Raw genomic sequence first — 25,312 nt, forward strand, 5'->3', positions numbered from 1 at the left:
TTACTAAAGTCATGGAGTATGATGTGGATATACCAATTACCAAAATTGGTAAGAGGGAAAGGACTGTGCAAGTAGATGGTCTCATCTCAAGAATTGGATAAAGAAGTTGCCTTGGTATTGACAAAAAAATAAGAAGTAAGAGATGACAATCCAAAAAGTTGGATAGATGATATGATGACCTTCTTAATAGGAAATGGATATCCTTGAGGATTGGATAAATCTAAAAGAAGATATTTTAGATTGCATTCAATTCCTTATCCCATAGTTGATGGTACTCTTTTTAGGAAGGACTTCAATGGAGCTTTTCTAAGATTTATTGATGCATAGCAAGCAAGGAGGATGTTTAAATAATTACATGATGGTCTTGATGGTGTAAAATTTTCAACAAGAACCACTTCCATGAAGATGATGAGGGTAGGTTATTATTGGCCATCCTTGTTCCACGATTGTCATAGGTATGTTATGAAGTGTGAAAAATGTGCCTTCTCTTTAGGTAAACAAAGACTTGCAAACCTTCCACTTCATCCTATTCAAGCATATCAGCCTTTTGCTCAATGGGGATTAGATTTGATAGGTAATATTAATCCTCCTTCTCATTCTAGCCATAAATGGATTCTAACTATTATAGATTACTTCACCAGGTGGATAGAGGCAATTGCATTAAGGGACAATACTAAGAATTCAGTTGTTGAGTTCTTAAATGGAGTCATCACAAGGTTTGGTACTCTTTCCACCATCATTTTAGATAATGAAAAATCATTTGTAAGAGCTCAGATATGTTCATGGGTAGTAGATCATGGCATTTATTTGATTACATCTTCCAATTACTATCCTCAAGGTAATGGATTAGCTGAGACATCTAATAAGAATTTGATTAGAATAATGAAAAGAACCATAGAGGATAATCAGAGGTGTTGGTATTTTTTGGTTTGATTTTTTACTAAATAAAATTATCCCAATCTAGGTATAAAAAATCAAAATTGAGTCAAAATTATAGCCCTAGTTTTGAGAATTTTGAGAAATTAAGCCCTACAAATGCTTTTAAATGTGCATGTACCCTACTGTCCTTTTAAGGCCTAAGAGGTGTTTAATGCTACTAGCACCTTTCATTTAGTGCATCTGTGTTTCATGAAGTTAAATTGACATTCTAAGCCATTTCATGAAGTCCTATTTTGAGCATTTGTCAAATCTACATTTTCACCCATGTCAAACAGCAATAGGAACCCGTGTTTGCAATTGAATATCTCACACCCAATAACATTTCATGACTCACCACTTTGGGAGTGTTTATTTTCCATATCAAAGAGCCTATGTTTTACATTTCAAGTCATTTTGAATCCGTTTGACTAGGTTTTGAATTCCTCAAACTTGGTTGTTTACCAATGTCATGCTGATGTAGTCTTTTCATAATTCTTAGAGGCCCTATTTGACGTGTTATAATTTTGACCTAGTTGACCAAAATGTTAAAATTTCTTTTGTGTTACATTTTAGATGTTAGAGACTTGTTATCTTTCAATTTTGAGCTTATGACGAATCCATTTGATCAGTTTTCAAACTCAATTCCAAATGCAATTTCTAACTTTTTACTAGTGTCAGCATATGCAGATTTGTCAGTGCCCCTATTCAGGATGTGATAACTCCTAATCCATGATTGGTGAGATTGAATGGATTGTACCACTACATTGTACTCCAAAAATACTTAAAGTGTGCCAGTTTTTAAATCATGACGAATCTATTTGCACACTTTCCCAGGTCAATTCCATTTGCATAAAATGTTTTTTATCAGTGTTTCTAGTTTGCAAATTCTGAGTAGCCCACTTTGGCCACTCACCAAATGTGTCTTATTATTCATCATGAGCCCAAATCCAAGATTTATATTTTCCTCATGACAAAGAATCAACACCCTAGTTTTCGTGCTCCCAAGTGTCAATTTACCTAGTTTTTGAAGTCAATTTCGAATGTGATTTATGCTTTGCTGACATGTTTGTTTACAGGTGATTTTAAGAACGTAACTTTGATAGTCAATATCTTTTCATTGAGAATTCATCATGAGATGAGATTCAAATAGGGTGAAACTATGTGGAACAGAGAATTAGTGTGTCAAATTCCAAAGCCCTGTTAGGTGTTTGGGTCAGTTTTTAAGGCCAGCTAAAGGATCTCCGGGCATGAAATTGACAAGTTGGAATAAAGTGGTCAAATGAGTTTTAATTTGTAGTTTAGTGATGGTTTTTTATTTAGATCTATATCAAATGTTCTATTGATCAATTTGCCAGTTTAGTTGTCTGAAAACGGAAAAAAATTAGCCAGACCCATGCTGGGGCCTGACTGATTGCATCAAGCAAAGTGAGTCAAAGCATGTGAATGAAATGAAAAGAAGAGATACATTTCCAAATTCCAATATCTACTCAAAAATGATAATTAGATATGTCAAGTTAGGGGAACTGGGTGATGCATTTCTATTGTTCTATTAGATGGTGAAGCAATGTATCAGACCAACTATTTCTATTTATAGTACTTTGATTGGTTGATATTGTAGAGAAGATAAAGTCGAAGATGCTCTTAATATGTGCAATAAAATGATTGAAAATGGTGTTACATCTGATATACTAACTTGTAATGCACTAATACTTGGATTGTGTAAAAATGGGGAGATGAAGAAAACCAAGAAGATTCTTTGTCAAATGTGGAAAAATGGTTTGATTACATGTGAGAGGTATCTAAATTGTTGCCAAAAGTTGATTGAAAACTATTAGAGAAGGTAGAAATAGCTAATGTTTCTTATCCAACATGTTTGATAAACATTTTTAAATGCTTTGGGAAGGCCAAATTGCAAGAGATGGCAAAAAAGTACATTCTTGCATTGAAAACAAAAGGTACTGAACAAGATAGTTTGTCAAATTTCATGTGTGAATATTCCCTAAGCATAATGGATATGGAGCTTGAGGAGGTTATTTTTATTTTCAAGGGCATGCATGAACGTCTTGGAGTAAAACCATCCTCATCATCTTACAACAAACTTATTGAGCATTATTGTGTGACTTTTAAGGTTCACGTGGCTTTTGATTTAATTGATGAAATGTGTAAAGCAGGTCTAAATATTTGTGCAGAGACTTTCCATGTAATCATGCAAGCATGTTAAAGGACAAATGAACTTGAACTGGTGCCCCCTTCATATAAATTGATGTGCAACTATAGTTTGAAACCAACTAGGGAGATTGTCAAATATGTTATCAATTCTTTTGTGAAGATGAAAATGTTAAAACTGCTTACAATCTATTGGAAGAAATGAGACATCTCATATGGCCTTCAATACATCTTCATAATATACTAATGGAAGCCTATTTTTGAGAGAATAATGTCTTTGGGGCAATGGTTTTTCTTAAATAAATGGAGGATGTAGATTTGCAACTAGATGCAGAGACATATTCATACTTAATATCTCATGGTAAAAATTTAAATGAATCTAAAAAGTACTACAAAAAGATGCAAATGTCAAACATTCCACCAAAAAGAAATGTGTGCTTATGACACTTATCAATGTTTATGTGAACAATGACCAACTTTCTAAGACAAAGGAGATTGCTAAGGATCCAAGAATAAAGCATAAATACTCCAAGAGCACCCTAATAACAACACTTGCTTCAAATGGAAGAGTTTTTGAAGCATTCAAAATATATAAGGAAATAAAGAAAGTAGGTGTAGTCCCAAAGCGAAAAGCAATCAGGTTTCTACTTGAATCTCTTGCAATGCAGAGTAAATTTCCTAAAATTGTTTTAGTTGCTTAATGAGTATAGACATGAATAGGACTGATATTCTGCTTGCACTAAGATAGTTCTTTGCTGCATTGAACATGGACAAATTAGTCATGCCATTGATGTGCTCCAGCAACTAAAATTGAGAGACAAGCTTGACATGGACATTGTTTGTAATGAGATCTTTTCCCTTGTCTGTGATTCTACCATAGCAAAATTAATGGATTTCTTGGCTTTATTAAAAGGCATGAATAGAGAATCCAACATAATAAATGGAAGGCATCATGTAGAGGAGAGTAAGGAGCTCACAATTTTAAGTAGGGGAGTTTGGAAGAGGATGCACATCCACGATGAACAGGAACCCACAATGAAGGTGACTTTGAAGATGAGCAGTGTCCATGACAATAGAAAAGAACACACAACCATAGAAAAGATAGCAATAAAACCCATGCATTGAATCAAAGCTGTCATGTGCAGGGCATCTACATTTTTAATCCCACATCGGCTGTGGGAGGGTACCTTTTACATTTTAAATACTCCCACCAACAATAGACTTGTTGTCCCAATGATAAATTCTTTTGAAAGCCCTAGCTTCTTGCAAGGAGGGTCCCACTAGGATGTGGATGCCAGCTAGAGGCAAATAAAATATATTTTTGAACAAATGCATTGACATCATCGCCAAAAAAGCTAGAAAATGGAGTGCTGAAAAAGTGGAGATTTTTAGTGGTTTCTATGTCACCACCAAAAATTGGTGAGATATTTTAGCATGCGACATGGTGACCTACTAAAAAATCTCAAATTTGGCTAGCAACCCATCAAAAAATTGAAAATTCGGTGAGGAGTTAAAAAGCAGCATGGCTCCCGCCTGCAGATCCAATGACAAACCAAAATATGACAAGTGGCAACTGGTAGTGGGTATAGAATGACTGAGCGATGATGTGGAATTCTAGACCAACCACAAGGTGCCACATGGCATGGATTTCAAGGCAAGGTGTGATGTGGCAAGAAAATTTCACAAATACACCAAATCGTGCCACGTGGTAGATCTGATGGATGTCGCTATGTCACAAAGATGAAGTTGCTTGATGGATAACATAGCAACATAGTGACACAATAGAAAGTTGACACATGGTAGAGGTTCCTAATGTGGCATGCTTCCTGAGTTGCTAATGTGGCACCCAGTTAATAGGGATGGATGACTATACATGGAATGAGCTAATCAGAAGATGACACGTGGTGATGGTGGTCAAACCAAGTTTGACCCAGATGAAACCTGTGAGGGAAATTTCAAAAGTTCTAAAAAAATATTTTTTAAAGATTTTTTTCTCTAAAGTACATGCAAGGTCAGATTTTAAATAAAAACTTATTTATCATATAGTTCATACTATATAAAAGGATAAATTTTTGCAATTTTATTGCTATGGGAGTCATGAAGAGAAGCCCAATTTTTAAATGGGCATAACATAGACAATTTTTTGCTCAAAATAGGCACTCCAATATACTATTGGAACTAGAACAATCTGAATTTTCCATTTCTAAGGTTAGTTTTTCTACAGGTTTTCACCGGTTCAATCTATAAGCCAATTTGTGATTCTCAGGGCATTCTCAGCAGAACAGGCAGGTTTCACTATTGATCATCAAAATTGGTTAAAGGGAAGATTTGAAGACCTTTTGAAGCCTAAATGTGAAAAAAAAAACTTTGAAAAGATTTTATTGCATTTTGGAGGCCATATTTAACTGATTTTTCACATTTACCTTGAGTTCAAATTTGACATCAAAAATCAATTAGCCTTTCCAATCAAATATATGAATCACTTTATGCCTTTGAGAGATAAAATGATCAAATATTTGATTCATCCATGGAAGAGAGAGATTAGAGAGATTCTTTTCATGCCAAAGAGAGGGAATTTCAAGTGGACACATGTTAGATGTAGAGAAGATCCGAGATTTCCTTCCTCTATGTCATTCTCATTCTTTCTCATTGTAGGGTTTCCAATCTTTGGGAAGAAAAAGTTTCATTGTTGTGATACCATTAGGGTTTCTAGTTTTTCACTGTGAGACCATTGGTTAAAGTTTTTGACATGTTTCCTTGACTGCGACACCATTTCTTTTAGCAAATTTCTCTTGTATGAACAACAATAGGAAGATAAATGCAGATAGTTCAGATCTATTAGGTCTCTCTTTGTTTTAAATTTAGGCATATGAATGTATTATTTCAAGGAAATCAATACAAAGAACAGAAATTGTTTGAGTTTTCATTTTAGATCTTGTCTCCTTTCTCAGTGAATTTTCAATGTTTTATGATATTTGAACAAAGAGCCTAGGTCGTAGTTGCAGTCTCTTAAAGCTGTATGTTGTTTCATTGTTTCTTATAACTCAAAGGGTTATGTAAATGTTTCAAATAAATCAACAAGGTTGCAAGTTTCTTGAGGAGGATATTAGGTAAGAACAAGATTTAGATTGAACACAGATGTCTATTTACAAGGTGAATAGATAGATTAGATACCTAAATAAATGAATAGGTATCATGTATACATATGTGTGTGTTTGATTCATGGAATTACCCAAAGCTTAAGGCATTGATTAGTTATAGGATAACTTGTTCATGCTACTGCATATTTGAGGGTATGTTGAATTCAACATCAATAATCAATTTTATTTCCCTTTCATGTTGAAGAGCTACAGTAGAATGTCCTCACTTAGCTTGTGAATATCATAGAATTACAATTTGCTACTGTAGATTTCTGTCATTGCATAAGTATTAGGAGATATAAGGGCTTTTATCTACTCAATAGATTCAGGAATATGTTTTGCACTGGTACCATATTGATCGAATCTAAGATCCACCTACCTAGGTTTTCTAGAGCCTGAAGTAGAAGAAGGGTCTAGCTTTATAGTTGGCCCAGTGTCTGAAATGATATGTTGAAAATGGGAGTTACCTACCCCTAGATATGTCTTGTTTTCATCAGGGTAATTGGAAACCTATGATTTTTTCAAACACCAAAAGTATCAAAACTTGAAGATAGCTCTATGGGTTGATAGGATAACACCTAAGAGTGCTATAGGAATTTCTCCTTTCATATTGGTATATGGCAGAGAAGATAGGCTTCCTATTTCATTAGAATTTCCTCCCTGAGAATTAGCTCATCAACTAGAGCTGATTGAAGATGATTCTATGACAATAAGGATAGTAGAATTAATGGAGTTGGAGGAGACGAGTTTTCAAGCCATACAAAACTTGGAAACACATTAGCAACAAGTGAAAAGATCCTTTGATAAGAAGGCTAGGGTCAGGAATTTTAGGGAAGGTGATCTTGTACTAAAATGGGATGCAAATAGAGAAAAACTAGGGACACATTCAAAGTTTGAATCAATATGGAGTGGTCCCTATATGATAATCAATTGCAAGTAGGCCAATGCTTTCTAGTTGAGTATGCCTAATGATGAAATCTTGCCTATTCCAGTCAATAAAATATATCTTAAGACTTGTTTTTGATAGGGATGAATGTTTCATGTATATAGTTAGGTTAGTTTCTTTCATTTCTTGCCTATTTTCTAAGAAGTGCATGGTGCACATAGTATTGTTCCTTTGGAATGACCAATTTTGAAGAATTTTGTAGAGAGTATAGAGGTAGAATTTCCTAAATTTTTCACAATTATAGAGAGTCACAGTTCTTTAGTGTGTTTTTTTTTTTGCAAGGCAAACCTTCATGTTTTTTTGACTCTTTAGCCCAATGGATGTTGAAGGTCAATGGTTGTATGCATAGTAGGCTTGCATCTCCCTTGAGGTTCCAGAATTGTTAGGCTTCCCACCAAATTGAAATATTTGAATTTAAACCTAGTTAGCATTCATATATTTGAATATTCAAATGTTAGGGCATGCAAAAATGCCTATTTTAAATACCTTAGGTTGTATCTTATTTCCTAAGAGAATGCATGTTTAATATTTCCACAGGCCCATATTATGTTCACCATTAGAACAAAAGGGATTGATGACCAACTCTTTATCACTGTCAATAATTGTACACCCTTTTCTCATAGCAACAAAGTGAAAAATTTCCATGTAACACCATGGGCCCCTTTTCCTAGTCCTCAAATGGTCTTTTTGTCCACCGTCAAATCTTGCAACATCTATAGTCATCACTTTATCACTTTGCATAAGTGCATGGGCTTTACTTCATGCGAGAAAGTGATGATGTGGCATGTGGCATGGGGGTCTTTTTTTCCTTATGGGCCACAGGTGAGGCTTATGAATGAGATATTCATTTATTTCATTGGAAATTTTGTTGTTGTATACCTTGATTACATACTAATCTTTAGTCATAGTAAGGAAGAACACCTCGATCATGTGGAATAGGCTTTGAGGAGATTTCATTAGCACAAGTTGGTGATCAACTTTGAAAAATGCATATTCATGAAGAAGGAACTTGTGTTCCTAGGCTTTGTAATCTCACAAGGCACCCTCAAGATGGACCTTGAGAAGGTTGAAGCCATTATCAATTGTCCTCCACCAAAGAACCAAGGTGATATAAGGAGCTTCCATTGCCTTGCCACTTTCTATATGAAATTCATCAAGAATTATAGTCATGTGTGTCCTCCTATTCTAGACATTATTAAAGGAGGAAGGAAGAACAATTTTTCTTCGACAAAAGAGGCTAATTATATTTTTTGATATTTCAGTGTTTCAGATCATCCATGTTTATCTTCAATATGCTTTCCATATTCCAAGAAATCAACTCTATCAGCTAGATATTATGATTTCTCGTAAACTATTGAAATTTTGTTCCTTGGCCAACACTATATTATATCACTCAGTCATCATAGGATTATTTGGTCACTACTATATTTCTTTCTTGACACATATACTATCACTTGGGCAGTACTGATGGTTGATCAATGCTATTTCTACTCAGCATGTATTGTGGCTTGGTCGACACTAGCATCACTCGACATAAAATTCAAGTTCCTTAATCTTCTACTATATTGTTTGGTCAAGCCTATGTATTTTGTCTATCTTTGATCACTTCTTTAAAGATTTAGTTTAAATATCTTCTCCACTTGCAACATGATTTAAAAATCACTTTATCCTATCAAAGTCCAACTAATAAAGTGTCAATTTGTAATTTCCTCTCCATAACTCAATCTTTCCTCTAGATACTTTTGTTATGACAAACTTCTCAAATCCTCTTCACTAATAAAATAGATATGATACTCATACCAGATAGACACATGTCTTACCAATAAGGTTTGAGATCAATGAACACATAAAAATTGTTCCAATTGTAGTTTCCAACAATCTCCCTCTTTAGAATTGATGGAAGCACCTCTAGTTATAATGCAATCCAAAACATGTACTAAATTGAGAAACTCCCTCTTTGTATAGTATCAAATCTTCATTAATATCCTTAGTTTCATTCTAATTCACATGTCTATGCCCAACAATGACTTTCTTTAGTTTCATTCTGATTCTAGTCCATGCGACTCTACTATGCAACACATATTTTCATTTTATCATATTAGATCATGAAATCAATCATCTTCTTTTGCATTACTGACAATAATGTCTTTTATTTTCTCCCTCTTCCATTTTTCTTCCTCTTTCTTATGGTAACTATTTCACAAAATCTCCCTCTTTGACAACAATGCCAAAGATATTTCAACTCATGCATCTTTACCATTTAAATATTTTTATGTCAATTCTGAATTCATCTTCTATCATCTTTGTATGACTAATTCAACATTATGTCCTTCTTCCTCATTATTGCCTTAGGCAAGACCTAAAGTAGGTTTGTCTACATCAATTTATAAGATAGTCTGATCAACACATTTGATGCAGAGCACCATCTTTGTTTAAGTCTCTTTGTCTAGGGAAATCACTCCTAGTTTACCTCTTAGATATTCATGAGCATCTTTAGGTAACTCTTTAGTGAAAATATAAGCTATTTTCTCTTTAGTGTTCACATACTCTAATTTCACTTATTTGTCTTGAACTAGCTCTCTCAAGTAATGATACTTGATTTATCATCTTAAAATAGAAGGACTTCGATGTTAAGAGTGTTTATCCCTTCAATTAAGTGGTATAGATTCATGTCAAGCACCTTGAATGGTTTTTTGCATGGATTTGGTATTTTTCCCCTTGTTCTGCTTCTCTATCTCTATTTCTAGCCTATTTCTAACAACTTTCTCTATGAAACTAAGGACTTTGGCTTTTTGGGTCGAGGTTGACCTTTTAGGTCAAGATCAAGCTTGATCCTAACCTAGGTCAAGGATGACCTTGACCCTAACCTCAAGAAGGCTTGACCTCATCCTTGAACCCAAGTCAATTTTTGAATTTCCAAAGGTTTCGGGACATCAGGGTTTGGAAAGTTTCATTTTCCTACTTTCGGATCGACTTTTTTTGAGTTTTGGAATGGTAGAATCTTAAATTAAATTAAATATAGGTCCATTTCTAGGGCTTAAGATTAAATGAGATTTAATGCTCCTATGCCAGCCTTCTCTAGGAGTTTGTGCCCTAGATCTCTATATAAGTAAGCCTTCTTCCCTCATTTTGACATTTATAATGTATCCAGGATCTATCACACTTAAATGACTATCTACTTACTAAGAGAAATTACCTACTTTTCATAAGGAGATATTATCAAGCATTATATCATTCAAGTATCCAAGTTTTCCATTGAAGATAAGGGTTGAAGCATTCAAGCCTTTGAAGGGATTTGGTTCAAACATTTAAGATTCATCATTCAAACACTAGATCTAGCCATCATGATGGTGTGATCTTCCTTTAAGATCCTTTTTTCATCTTCAAGATCTATTTATTCTTCTATCAACATGCATTCCAAGCATAGAATCATGGAGGTTTTGATTTACATTTGTTAATGTTACGTTCAAGCTTTCATATCAATATACTTATTTACATTTCAAATACGATTAGATATCTATTGAATATCATAGCTTCATTGTTAGATTTACTTTTACTACTTGCTATCATTCTTGATTTTAATTTCATTATTAAGGTTGATTCCAAACTAGGGTTTGACCAAAGCAAACCCCTCATCCAAAAAATAAAACCATTTTTCTTGCAAATACAGGTGTGGAACAATGAATTAAAGAGAAGATTTGGATACCCTTTTCATCAAACTTGCAAGATCCACAAATAGAAATTTTATCAAAGTAGTGTAGGTCAAGGTTGATGTTTTGGGGTATAGTGGTGCCCTGGGGTAATATTGTGCCCTACTATTAGGGTCAAGATCAACCTCCCTTCAAAAGGATAAAATTTTTCTTAGTTTTCTCCATCTCGACATTTATTGTATGGAACAAGTTGCAAAGATTCTTGAAACTGTACACAAACACCAAAAATGAGAATTTTCTAGAGTTATTCTACTTCAAGGTTAGAATTTTTCTTTCATCTATTTCAAGATTTAAGTACATACTTCTCAAATAGGATGACCATAGGATCTCTTTTCTCATTATTTTTCATTACATGATCCTTTTGTGCATTGATCACTTTCTTGTGTCTAATCAATTTGGATCATTTCTATTGGAAAATTAAGGTTGAGGAAAGGTCCCATTTTCACCCTATTCACTTGATAGAAATATTCTTTGTCTTTTTGTACATTACAAGAGTATTTGATATGTTAATAGCACTAGTCTTATCACAATAAATAAGCACTAGATCAATGATCTCTTCCCTCATACCTTTTAACAATTGCTTGATCCATATGATATTTGAACAATTTACTACCGTGTCCACATATTTAGCTTTAGCTATTGATTGAGAAATGTAGTTCTACTTCTTTCTTTTTCATGAAACTATTCTCTTTCCTAGAAAGAATGCACCTCCACTTGTGCTCTTTTTGTCATCAACATTTCTTGCCCAATTAGAATCATCAAACACCTTCAATTAAAACCTATCATTCTTCTTTTCATACAATCCATAGTCTTTTGTTCCTTTCAAATACCTTAGTATTTTTTTCACTACCATCATGTGGTTCTCCTTAGGACTTGTAGAACATATTGCAACTATCCCAACTGCTAATGCAATATCAAGTCTGTTGTGAACAACATATTGTATTTTTCCAATCATTGATTTATACAATGTTTAATTCACATCAGTATAATCATCATTCTTAGATAAATTATCTCCAATATATATAGGTGTACTAACTTGTCTTGAATCTTCCATTCTACAAAAATTTAGCATCTCCTTGATATATTTGGATTGGTTACTAAAGATACCTTGCTTCATTTGATATACTTGTAATCCAACAAAGAATATTATCTCACCAAACATTGACATTTCAAATTCCTCTTTCATTTCATCAGCAAATGATTTGCATAATGCTTCCTTGCATCCAAATATGATATCATCAACAAATTTTTTGATAGAAATATCTCAATGTTCTTGCTAGTCTTTAAGTATAGATTGATGTTGTCATTAGTTCTTGCAAAACCAATATTCACCAAATAATTATGCAGCCTTTCATACCATGCTCTAGGGGGCTTATTTCCAACCATATAAATCCTTCTTCAGCTTGCACACCATATTCTTCTTGCAAGGATCGACAAATCCTTCAAGCTCATCTATGTATACTTTTATTCAAGTATCCCATTCAAAAATGAAGATTTGGCATCTATTTAATATATCTTAAATCTTTTATAAGTAGAATATGCAAGCAATGTTCTAACTTTTTCTAGTCTTTCTACAAGGGAAAATGTCTCCCCATAGTCAATACCTTCTTATTGTGCATATCCTTCACACACTAGTCTAGCCTCATTCCTTGTGACTTCACCATTTTCACTCATCTTATTCCTAAATACTCACTTTGTTCCATTAATATTTTTATCTTTAGGTCTAGGTACTAGTGTCCATGTTTTTTTCTTTTCAATCTACTCAATTTATTCATTCATTGCTTGTATCCAATCCTTATTCTCTAAAGCATCTTTGATAGTTTTGGGCTCAAACTCACAAAGTAAGAATGTATCACTTTTGATTCTTTTTATTATCATAACACCAAATTATTTATCTCTAATGATTTTCTCACATGCATGATGTCTTCTCACATATTTTTCTACTACATGTTTTTTTTCTTCTTTTTTCTTCAACGGGTTCATCTTGATAAATAATTTCAAGCTCATTATCCCTCTCTGGTTCAACTTTTGATGCATGCTTGACATTCTCTACTTGATGTTCGGTTCCTTCTATCATTGACTCAGCATTGTTCTATTGTTGTTCAGCAACCACAATCTACTACTTGACGACTTGCTATTGCAACTCAATATTTCCATTCTATTGTTGATTTGCATCTTTGTTATTTTGTTCAAGCGGGGAATTGGCAGCACTATCATTCACATACATGAATGTACTATAGTCTTTAGGTTCTCTCTTGCATTCAACTTCATTCTTCTCTACATACTTATCGACTTTTACATTTGCACTTTACACAACTTTGTTAGTGTTAGAGTTCAAACACTTATAAGATTTTCTCTAAGTGGAATAACCTAGGAATATGCCTTCATCACTCTTCACATCATCTTTTCCATTTCTATTATGCTTAAGTATATAGAATTTTCTTTGAAATACTTTACATTAGGAGCATACCCTATTGAAAATAATTGATCAATTATATATTGTCTTTGATGTTACACAAAATGTCATATCTTTACTAGTCAGTGTCTTCCAAGCTCACTCGGGTGATGAAGACAATTTCTTGTGTCTTCCAATCATTCTAGTGTTACAAAGTTTAAAAGATACAAAGTTTAGAAGATAGTGTCTACTAAGTTCACTTGAGCACCAAAGAGAAGTTCATAGAAGTTTAGTGTTAACCAAGCTTAGTTGGTTAACAAAGGAAAGTTGACATGGAACTAGTGTGAATAGAGCTTACTTAGTTACCAAAAGAAGTTTATGAAGTTGCAATCTTAACTGAGCTCACTTGGTTAACATAGGAAAATCATTTTAGAGTTAGTTTCTATTGAGATGGGTCGGCTAAAAAAAGATTTTCTTATTTTGGCATATTGAGTTTAATGGATTTTTTTATTGGTTCTAACTGACTGGAGAGATCAATATTAATTGTTGTAAGTTATATTCAAGTCAACTTGACAATTTATATGATATAAATATAAGGTCAAGTTAAGGATTGAATAAGTGAGAATCTATCAAAATAAGAAGATTCTTAGAGGAGGTGAATTGGAAGTATAAGAAAAATATCCTTATTGGGCTACAAGGATTAATCTGATCAAGAAGGATCGAGTATTCAAGCCAGAATTGATATCTAAATTAGAAAAACATTGTTGCATTAACAATCAGGTCAGGTCATTATTACTCTCTAATAATTGTAGTAGTGAATCAAATCTCTTAAGAGAGTTAGCCTAACAACTATTTGTAAATCCTCTAATAAGGTAACATTTCTAGATTGAAGTCTCTAAAGACCTCTAACAAGGCCACTCCTAATAGAGTGATTAAATCCTTTAATAGGGTCACACCTAACAAAATGTTTTGTAACCTTTAACAAGGCTAGGTCCTAACAAGGCTCACTTTAGAAGATTAAAAAGAAATAATTAGTCGTGATTGGTGGTTTTCCCAAATTGGGTTTCCACATTAAATCTTGGTGTCACTTGTGTTCATGCTATTTCTTTTGTGTGTATGAAACTAAGTTAATTAAGGTTAATAAAAATTAATATCTTAAGATCTAAATATTTAGTATTACCAAGTTACAATTTATATTTTAGCACTTACTGAGTGATAGTAAATTGTTAGTGTTAACTGAGTGCCTTTGTGTTAATCGAGTTTAAGTAGTAATTCAGTTTTAGTAGAGTTTGTATTTTTCTTTTTATTAGCATCTAAGGGATCTAAGATTTATTTTAGTGGTAAATGATTCACCCCTCCTCTCTTAGTTACTCCTCTTATATTTCTAATAATTGGTATAAGAGCTTTTGGTGCTTACAAAGAAGATTTCAAGGACCTAAGCTAAAGATCAAGATGCCTTACAGAAGAGAAATTCCCAAGTTGAACAAAGATAAATTTGAAGAATGGAAGGAAATTAAGAAGCTACATCTAGAAACCATCAATGACTCAAGTCTAAAATATCTGAACACCAAGTATGTGGCTCCTACTAAAACTTTGACTATGGAAGAGATCATTGAAAAGAACAATCATAGCTTTATGATGATTGACAATTAATCTACTCTTAATTATGTTGAACTTGATGAGGTCAAAGATTGTGGTATTGCTCATGAAATGCAGTTCAAGCTGAAAGATATCTATGGAGGTGATTAAAATGTGAGAAGAGCCAAGGTAGAAAGCTTAAGAGGTCAGTTTGATCATATGAAAATGAGAGAGGATGAAAATATTGCAAAATACAATGAAAGAATAAAAGCTAGTCTTAGTGCAATCAGAGCCTCTAGAGGTAAAATTGATGATGGCATAGTGTTCAACAAGGTACTCATAGCTCTTCTTCCTATCTATGAAATTAGAGTATTAGCTATTCAGGAAATGAGATGTGATCCCAATTATGACATAACTTTGGTTGCACTAGTTGGAAGGTTGACAACTTTTGAGTTGGATAACTATGACAACTATGTTCTTAACTCTAGAAGCATTGAGTCTAAATTTGAAGCTAAGGTTTCACTTAAAAAGAAAGGTGGAAAATCCTAAGGCAAACAATCTGAAAGTGAAGAAAAAGACAGTTCTAATAGTGATCTTCAAGTCATTGAAACCCTACTTGCAAGAAGATATCCTAAGGGCAAAGAAAAGTACAAATGTAAAACTCCACTAATCTATTTTTCTTGTGAAGAAATTGGTCACATTGTTGCAAGGTGTCCAAACAAAGAAGATGACGAAGAAATAAAAGCAACAATTACAAAGGCCAGAAGGATTTCAAAAACTACAAGAACTACAAGGATAAAGGTAAGAGGTCATGTTACATGGCTAAAGATTCTGATAGTAGTGATGATGATGAAATGGTTTATATTGTTGTAAGAGATGATGAAGATGATAAGATGGAACTTATTTCTCATGTTAGTAAAAATGATACATGAATTATTGATAGTGGTTGTTCTCACCATATGACTAGTGATAAAACAAAGTTTGAAAATATGGAACACTATGATGGTGGGAGTGTCAGACTTGGAAATAATGAACCTTGTTGTATAAAAGGAAAAGGTTGTATTTTGCTAACCAATGAACTCAAATGTCACAATGCCTACTAGGTTGAAGGACTGAACCATAATCTACTAAGTGTTGCACAATTGAATAACTTTGGATTCAAGGTAGAATTCATGAATGGGAAGGCCAAGCTACTAGATGGAAAATGAAATCTAGTTGGGTCTAGTAATCAAACAAAAGGTGATTTATTCTACCTAGATTTAAGTGAAAGTTCATGTTTCATTGCTCAAGTAGAAGAAAGTTGGTTATGGCATAAAAGGTTGTGTCATGTGAACTTTGATAACTTGATCAAGATAAGAAAAAATGAAAGAGTGAGAGGTATTCCTAGTCTGAGGAAACCTAATATGGGCATGTGCAAAAAATGTCAAATTAGAAAGATGGGAAAGAAAAGTTTCAAAAGAAAGAACTATCATTCCAAACAAGTCTTGAAGCTAGTTCATATAGATCTTTGTGGACCTATTGGTATAGAGAGCTAAAATGGAGATAAGTATTTTGTTTTATTTGTTGTTGACTATTCTAGGATGATGACAATAATGTATTTGAAAGATAAGTCTAAAGCTTTTCAAACGTTCAAGTGGTATTTGACTAGAGTTGAGAAAGAAATGGGAAAGAAACTAAAGTGTTTAAGGTTAGATAGAGGAGGTGAATTCATCTCAAATTAATTAAATGAATTCTACATTGAAAGAGGAATCAAAAGACAAGTATCAGCCCCTAGTACACCTCAAAAAAATGGTATAGTAGAAAGGAGGAACATATCTATCATGGGTTGTGCAAGAAATCTAATGATAGAAAAGAATGTTGCAATCAAATACTAGAAGGAAGTAATTAGTACATCAGTTCATACCTTAAATAGAGTACAACTAAAGAAAGACTCAAATCAAAATCATTATGAACTATGGTGCGACTATAAACCTAATGTAGGTTACTTCAAAGTATTTGGTAGCAAGTGTTATATCTTGAAGGAGACTAGGAAAGGTAAATTTGATGTTAAAAGTGATGAAGGCATATTCCTAGGATACTCCATTAGAAGTAAAGGATATAAATGTTTGAATCTAACTACTCATAAGATCATAGAAAGTGCACATGTGAAGATTGATGAGTTTGTGAAAAAGAGTAAAGAAGAGAGCAGCAAAGAACTTGAAGACTATAGAAAGTTTGTTTACTTTGAACCTGATACATTGCCTAATCCAAATGGAAGTCAGCAAACTTCATTTCCTAAGTCCCAAAAATATCTAGAAGCACACAAGTTCTAGTTGAGGAAACCTGAGTGACATTCTAAAGGACCCAAGTCACAATCAAAAGCAACCGAGTTGTGGCTAGTGCAACCTGAGTTTGAGTCTAAAGTACCCAAGTCACAGACAGTAGGACCCAAGCATGATGTAGAAGATCATGGTGAGGCAAGTGAAACAAGATTTAAATCCAAAGTACCTATACTTGCAAGATATGTTAGCAGGCACCATGCACTTGAGAAAATAATTGGAGACAAGTCAAAAGGCGCAATGACAAGGAACAAATTGAAAGGTACATGTTTACTTACTAAATTAGAACCCAGAACTATTAAAGATGCTTTGGATAATGAAAGCTATATTAAAGCAATGAAGGAAGAAACTAAAGAAATGAAGAGGAAAAAAAACTTGGACTCTTATTCCTAGACCCAAGGATAAGAATGTAATGGACACAAAAAGGGTATTCATAAATAAGTTGAATGAAGATGGAGAAGTTTCAAGAAACAAAGCAAGGTTAGTATGCAAATGTTATTCTCAAGAGGAAGGTATTGATTATGGTAAAACATTTTCTCTTGTTGCAAGATTAGAAGGTGTTAGGATTGTAGACACCTAAAATTGTCCAAATCACGTGTCTTGACCAATTAAATAAATATTTATTATTTATTTAATTCCCTTACCTTTAATTAAATAAATTTTACATTTATTTAATTATGTTCACCTTTTCTTGATTTAAACAAACTAAGGTTTATTTAAATCCTAACCCATCCCCTTTAATTAAGTACTTTGTTTACTTAATTAATCCTTGCCTAATCCCTCTTGGAATTAAATATTAAATTTAATCCTATTTGAGCACATGGCTCCTACCTTTAACCTTCACCTAGCCTCACTTCCCTAACCTAACCCATCCTTCTAACCTATGTCAATCCACTTATCCACTAATTAATCTTAGTTTCTCATCTCATCACATCACTAATCATTTGCACAATCCTAATCAAAGGATTAGCAAACCCTAGTCACATGTGACATGTGACTCTTACACACTTACAACCTTGTCCCCCTTCACATGTGAACCAAGGTGTCTCACACATGTGTGAGAAACCTTGAGCCTCCAACCCTCTTACACATGTCATTGACCCATCACTTTCAAAGGTGTCTCACACATGTGTGAGGAAACATGATCTTACACACCTCTTACACCTATCATTGACATGTCATATCAAAGGTTGTGTGAGCATCTTTCCCCCTTTGAATGGTCAAAACCCTAATCCACATGGAGTCTACTTGGCCTCCACCTCATGAACACCTCATTGATCCTGAGAGATCCTAGCCATCCATCTTGCATTCAATCTTAGCTGTCCATTGCATCCATTTTCCTATAAAAGGAGAGCCCTCTCCTCATTTTCACAAGCACCTTCTACCTCATTGTTATGCTGCTAGATTTGTGAGCAACCACATCTCATGAGCAATGAAATCATCTACACTTGATGGTTTCATGAGGTTTGCATAGTGCTATTTTGTTGTTCATTTACATGTCTTCTTTCATATTTTAAAGTTTTGCATGATAATGTAGGAATGTGCATTAGTTGCTTAGTGTTATTTCCTTAGTTACATTTTTATGCAACACAAGGACTACTTTCTTATTCTACACATAAAAGATTCAAAGTGTATCAGATGGATGTGAAATATGTATTCTTGAATGGAATTCTAGAAGAAGTCCACATTGAGCAACCTAAAGGTTTTGTAGATCCTAGAGCAAAAAGAATATGGCTAATAACCTACACATAGAATTATATGGTCTCAAGCAAGCTCCTAGATCTTGGTATGAAAGACTTCATAGTTATTTGATGAGGATTTCTTTTCAAAGGAAAAATGATAACACCAGCCTATACATCAAAGAAGGACTAGAAAAGGAAATATTGCTGACAGAAATATTTGTAGATGATATATTGTTTACCGATTATGATAACTTATGTAAATATTTTTCTAAATAAATGAGTAAGTAATTTGAGATGTCAATGTTTGGAGAGATCAAATTCTTTGTTGGCTTTCAAATTTAATAGAAGAAAGATGGTATCTACATTACTTGATTAGAGTATATCAAGGAGATACTAAAATGATAATTCAAAGGAGGTAGATCAGACCACATATAGATCCATGATTGGAAAACTTCAGTATGTAGTGCATACTAGGCATGATATTTCTCGTATAGTTGGTACGGTGGCAATATTTTCAGATAATCCTAAAGAAAATCATATGATGACAATAAAGAGAATCATTAGGTATCTAAAGGGTACTAGAGATTAGGATTATGGTACAAGAAAGGTGGCAACTTTGATTTGAAAGCCTTAATTGATAAAGATTGGGCAAGAAGTATTGATGACAGGAAGAGCACCAATGGTGGAGCAATATTTCTTGGTAAGAGACTAGTGTCTTGGACAAGTACAAAGTAGATTGCATCTCTTAGTCTACAACAAAGGTAGAATATGTTGCAGCAATAGTTAATTATTCAAATATTGTTTGGTTTAAGAAACTATTGGCAAGTATGAAGGTAGAAATCAAGGATCCATTAGTTATCTTTTGTGATAAAACTAGTACAATTAATATATCAAATAATCCTATGATACATACCAAAACCAAGAGCATTTCAATAAAATATCATTTTCTGAGAGAATTGGTGCAAGACAAAGAGGTGAGATTAGAATATGTGAATACTAAAGAACAAATTGTAGACATATTCACCAAGCCATTAGCTATGGATGTATTTTTTTTATCTAAGAAATAAGCTAGGGGTTATTCCCCTATCTGGAGCTCACTAAACAATATGTAGTGATGCATCAACTGAGTATTTCTGAATATTAGTCAAGTTGATGTAGTAATGAAATGGTAGATTGCATATGAATTTTTATGTCAAGTACATTCAAAATCATTGAATATTTTCTTTGGCATAAGATGTCAAATAGGGAGAGTTTATTTTCATAGTACAAAATTTTTGTAAAATAAGAGTTTTCTATATCAGAGAATTTTTTTTGAATGTTTGAAGATGTCAAAGAGGAAGATTTTTCTAAAGAGTAAACTTGGAGAATTTTTTGTCAAATGGAGAAACTGAAATTAGAGGGAAATATTGATGTTAGAGGGAGTTCTCATGGATAAAAATCAAAATGAAACTAAGGATATGGATAAAAATTAGAATGAAACTAAGGATATTATCCTTACTTTTATTTTGCTCTAAAATTTTATTGTATTATGACATATTTTTTTGTCATCAATGCCAAATAGGGGGATTGTTGAAAACAATTGATCAATTGTATATTGTCTTTGATGTTACACAAAATTTCATATCTTTACCAATCAGTGTCTATCGAGCTCACTTAAGAAATGAAGACGGTTTCATTTGTCTTCTAAGCATTTCAATTTTTACGAAGTTCAGAAGACAGTGTTTACTGAGTTCACTCGAGCACCAAAGAGAAGTTCGCAGAAGTTCAGTGTTAACTGAGCTCACTCGGTTAACAAAGGAAAGTTCACATGGAACCAATGTTAACCAAGCTCACTCAGTTACAAAAGGAAGTTTACAAAGTTGCAGTGTTAATTGAGCTCACTTGGTTTAGATAGGAAGATCATTTCAAAGTTAGTGTCTACTAAGTTAGGTTAGATAACAAAGGATTTTCTTGTTTTGGCATATTGAGTTTGATGGATTTGTTTGTTAGTTCTAGCCAACTGAAGAGATGAATATTAATTGTTATAATTTTTATTCAAGCTGACTTGAAAATGTATATGATATAAGTATAAGGTCAAGTTGAAGATTCAATAAGTGAGAGTGTTGGGAAGATAAGAAGATGCTTAGAGGAAGAGAATAGGAAGGATAAGAAGAATATCCTTGTTGGGCTACAAAGATTAATCTGATCAGGAAGGATCGAGTACTCAAGCCAAGATTGAGATCTGAATTAGTGAAGATAGTTGCATTAACAATTAGGTTAAGTCATTACTACTCTCTAACCATTGTAGTAGTTAATCACATCTCTTAACAAAGTTATCCTAACAACTATTTGTAAATCCTCTAACAAGGTGGCATTTATAGATTGAAGTTTCTAAAGACCTCTAAAAATGCCACTCCTAACAGGGTGATTAAATCATTTAATAGGGTCACACCTAACAGTGTGTTTTGTAAACTTTAACAGGGTTGGCTCCTAAGAGAGCTCACTTTGGAAGAGTGAAAAATAGTAACTAGTTACAATTGGTGATTTTTCCCAAATTGGGTTTCCATGTTAAATCTCAGTGTGACTTGTGTTCATGCTATTTATTTTGTGCATATGCAACTAAGTTAATTAAGGTTAATCAGACTTAATATCTTAAGATCTAAATGTTTGGTATTTACTGAGTAACAGTTGATATTTTAGTACTTGTCAAGTGACAGTAAATTGTTAGTGTTAACCGAGTGCCTCTGTATTAACCGAGTTTCAGCTGTAATTCAATTTTAGCAAAGTTTTGTGTTTTGATTTGTATCAAGACATCTAAGGGATTTAGGATTTTTTTTAGTGGTAACTAATTCATCCCTCCCCTCTTAGTTACTGCTCTTATATTTTCAACATACCCATACAAAAATTCAAAAGATGTAGCATTTGTACCTTTCTTGACTTGCACTCGATTCAAAGTATAAACAACTATACTTAGATATTCTCTCTAATATTTCTATGATACATTAATCTTCTCCATCATAAGTGTTCTAGCACAATCCATGATTGATCTATTTCTCCTTTCAAATATTCCATTTTTAGGAGGGTTCCTAGGTGTTGACATCTATCTTTTGATTCCTCTATCATTGTAGAATATGTTAAATTCATTGGGAATGAATTCACCACCTATGTTAGATCTCAAGCACTTCAAACTCCTTCTTATCTCCTTTTCAATTCTAGTCAAATACCACTTAAATAACTAAAAAGCATCAATTTTTTTAAGAAACATCAAAGTGATCATTCTAGAATATTCATCAACAAATAGAATGAAATATTTGTCTCTACAATAGCTTTGAACACAAATAGGTCCACATAAGTTAGTATGAATGAATTCCAAAATATCATCAGATGAATATGTCTTTCTCTTGAAACTAGATTTGTCATTTTTCCCAATTGACATTGTTTACACATAGCATTATTAGGCTTCTTTAGTTTTGGAAGACCTCTTACTCTTTTTATCTTACTAATGCTAACCAAATTGTCAAAATTTACATGACATATCCTCATCGTGCCATAACCAATAGTAGTAGGAGTGTAACTATCAAAATTAGACATCTCAAAAGAAGCTAGCCTACCAACCACACCTTCTAGGGTTAGCGCATTACCTAGAGCACATCTCAGTTCTTGTATTGTAGAAACCCTAATAACATAAATAGGAAGTAAAGTTCTCAATATCTTACTTATAATTTTTTCCTCTTCAATATTTTGGTTTTCACCTCTAATAGAATTGACAACCTCTTTTATTCTTGCATAGTATTGAACTATATTTTCACCTTTTGTCATTCTCATTTCATCAAGTTTTCCCCTCAAGCTTTCTAATTTGGCTCTCATAAAATTATCATCTCCTCCATATGTGGTCTTTAGTTTATTCCATATTTCCTTTGCATTCTTTCAATCTTTTATGTCAGCAAACTCAACATATCTTAGGGTTGATGTAATCTCCAACATCGCCTAATTCTATTATTGCTTCTCTTTTAGTTGTTGATTGGCTAGATGAACTATTGTTATCTCCACATATGCATTGTACACAAACTCTAGTGCAGTATCATCAATTCAAGCTATGTATAGCCTCATCAATTTTTGCCAAGTAGGAAAGTTATCTTTGTTCAACTTTGGTATCTCCTTTTTGTACATCATGATCTTTAGCTTTAAGTACCTTCAAGCTTTTCTCTACAAGAACCAAAGATTTGATACCAATTGTTATAATTTTTACAATAAATAAGAGGGGTAAGGGAGGTGAATCAATTATCCAAGGTCCAAATGTATCAGTTGAACAAACAAACACTTAAACTACTTCAAATTTCAACATTGTATAGCTCGACCTCTATAATCAACTTTTAGTAACATCAACTAGTAGTCCATTGTCCCAAAAATAATAGACTTGTAGAATGTAAACATTAATAGTAAATCATGACATAACATCCACACAAGTTTGACACTAGGATTTAAGGTGGAAACCCAATCTAGGAACCACTAGTAACATGTCACCAAGTTTTTTCACTCTTCTAAAGTGAGCTCTGTTAGGGGCCAACCCAGTTAAAGGTTTCAAAACACATTGTTAAATGTGACCTTGTTAAAGGATTTAGTCACCTTGTTAGGAGTGGCCTTGTTAGATAACTTTAGAACATTCCATTAGAATGACACCTTGATTAAAAGATTTACATATGACTATTAGATCAACCTTGATAAAAGATTTCAAATATAGATATAATCATTAGAAAGTAATAAAAAAAAATTGATCTATCAAGTACAAATCACTTTACAAATACATATATCAGTTCATCTCACAAGATGATTCATTGATAGGCCTTTATTGTCATCTCAATCTCTGATTAGCTTGGCAACTCTTCAAGCAAATACACTTTTCTTCTCAACTCATCTCAACTTTCTGCTTAAGTTCACTAGTCAATAGCATCAACAACTATTCCAACCTTCAACCCTTAATGAACGTTAGCCCTTGGACCTCCTTAAATATGAAATTCTAATTTTTTGCCTCTTAAACACCACCATAGATCTTAGGTTTAGATTAGATTCAGTGAATCCATCCATCATTTTTTCTCTTCTTTCTATTCTAGAAACTTCTCCTTGAATCCTTCCACAGAAATGCACAAATGAGGTGTCCCTTGATTTAAATATTCCAGTTCATCCATCCTTATTTTCAACATGCTTTCCATATTCCAAGAAATCAAATTTGTTGGCTAGAAATTATGATTTCTCATAAATTGTTAAAATGTTGTTCATCGACCAACATTATGTTTTGTCACTCAATCATCATAGGATTATTTGATCACTGCTAGATTTTTTTCTTGGCACATATATTGTCACTCAATCAATACTGATGCTTGGTCAACACTATTTCTGCTCAACACTTACTGTGGCTTGGTTGACACTAGCATCACTTACCATATACTTCAAGTTCCTTAATCTTCAACTCTATTGCTCGGTCAAGCCTATGTATTTGGTCTATCTTTGATCACTTCTTCAAGACTTCAATGTAACTATCTTATCCACTTGCAACATGATTAAACAATCACTTTATCTTTTCAAATTCCAACTAATCAAGTGTCCATTTTTAGTTTCCTCTTCATAACTCAATTTTTCCTCTAGATACTTTTGTTGTGACCAACTTCATAAATCCTCTTCAATAATCAAATAGATATGACACTTAGATCAGATAGTAAATTTTCTTACCAATAAGATTTGACATCAATAAAAACATAACAATTGCTCCAATTGTAGTTTCCAACAGCATCTACTCAAAAAATTTAGGAAGCCCCCTCCATGGGACCCCAACCTAAGGAAGCTTTACACTTCTTGCTATCATTCTAGTTTAAAAATAATATGTAGATTTCTAATGTCTATATCATTAATTTAATATACATAACCAAATGAATTATGGCCTATTTGTCATAATCAAGATTTATCTACTAAATTAGATTCTAAATGTTTTTGATATGAAAGCAGTCAAAAGTAGAGGGTTGTGCCTACTACAAACCAGTGGCTGTCCCAACAACAAACTACCATAAAATAAAGCACATTACCATACCACCCAAAAAAAACTTAATAATAAAAGACAAACATAAACCCTAGCTCCCCTAGTAATAGGAGTCTTCATAAATATAACACTACAACTACTAGTAACCATATACCTAATAGCAAAAGAGCCATATTTATGAATGTAGCTAAACCACTTAAACCTAATTAACATATAAAGTTTTAGAAGTTTAAATTTTAATGCCATACAAGGCCAATAAAAAGTATCAAAGATGGAACACCCCAACATAGCCAAGTAAAAGAAAATAAACTGATGACAATAAACATCCTAATTCTTAACCTTCTCTTTTCCCTTCCCAGTCAGCAACACATTTTCTCAGTCTTAAGCAAGAAAACCATAGAGATACTTAGAGTCCTCTATCCCAAGACCTCCCTCTTCCTTCTCCTATA

General features: G+C 33.2%; 1 pseudogene; it reads left to right on the forward strand.

Moving 5' to 3' along the window:
- Positions 1 to 2,836: 2,836 nt before the first annotated feature.
- Positions 2,837 to 25,312, forward strand: part of LOC149542569 (pentatricopeptide repeat-containing protein At4g04790, mitochondrial-like) — a 32,412-nt pseudogene continuing 9,936 nt past the window's right edge.

This window comes from Cupressus sempervirens, chromosome 8, assembly GCF_028749045.1.
Source record: "Cupressus sempervirens isolate cs-2001-9-10 chromosome 8, ASM2874904v1, whole genome shotgun sequence".
Classification (NCBI taxonomy): Eukaryota; Viridiplantae; Streptophyta; class Pinopsida; order Cupressales; family Cupressaceae; genus Cupressus; species Cupressus sempervirens.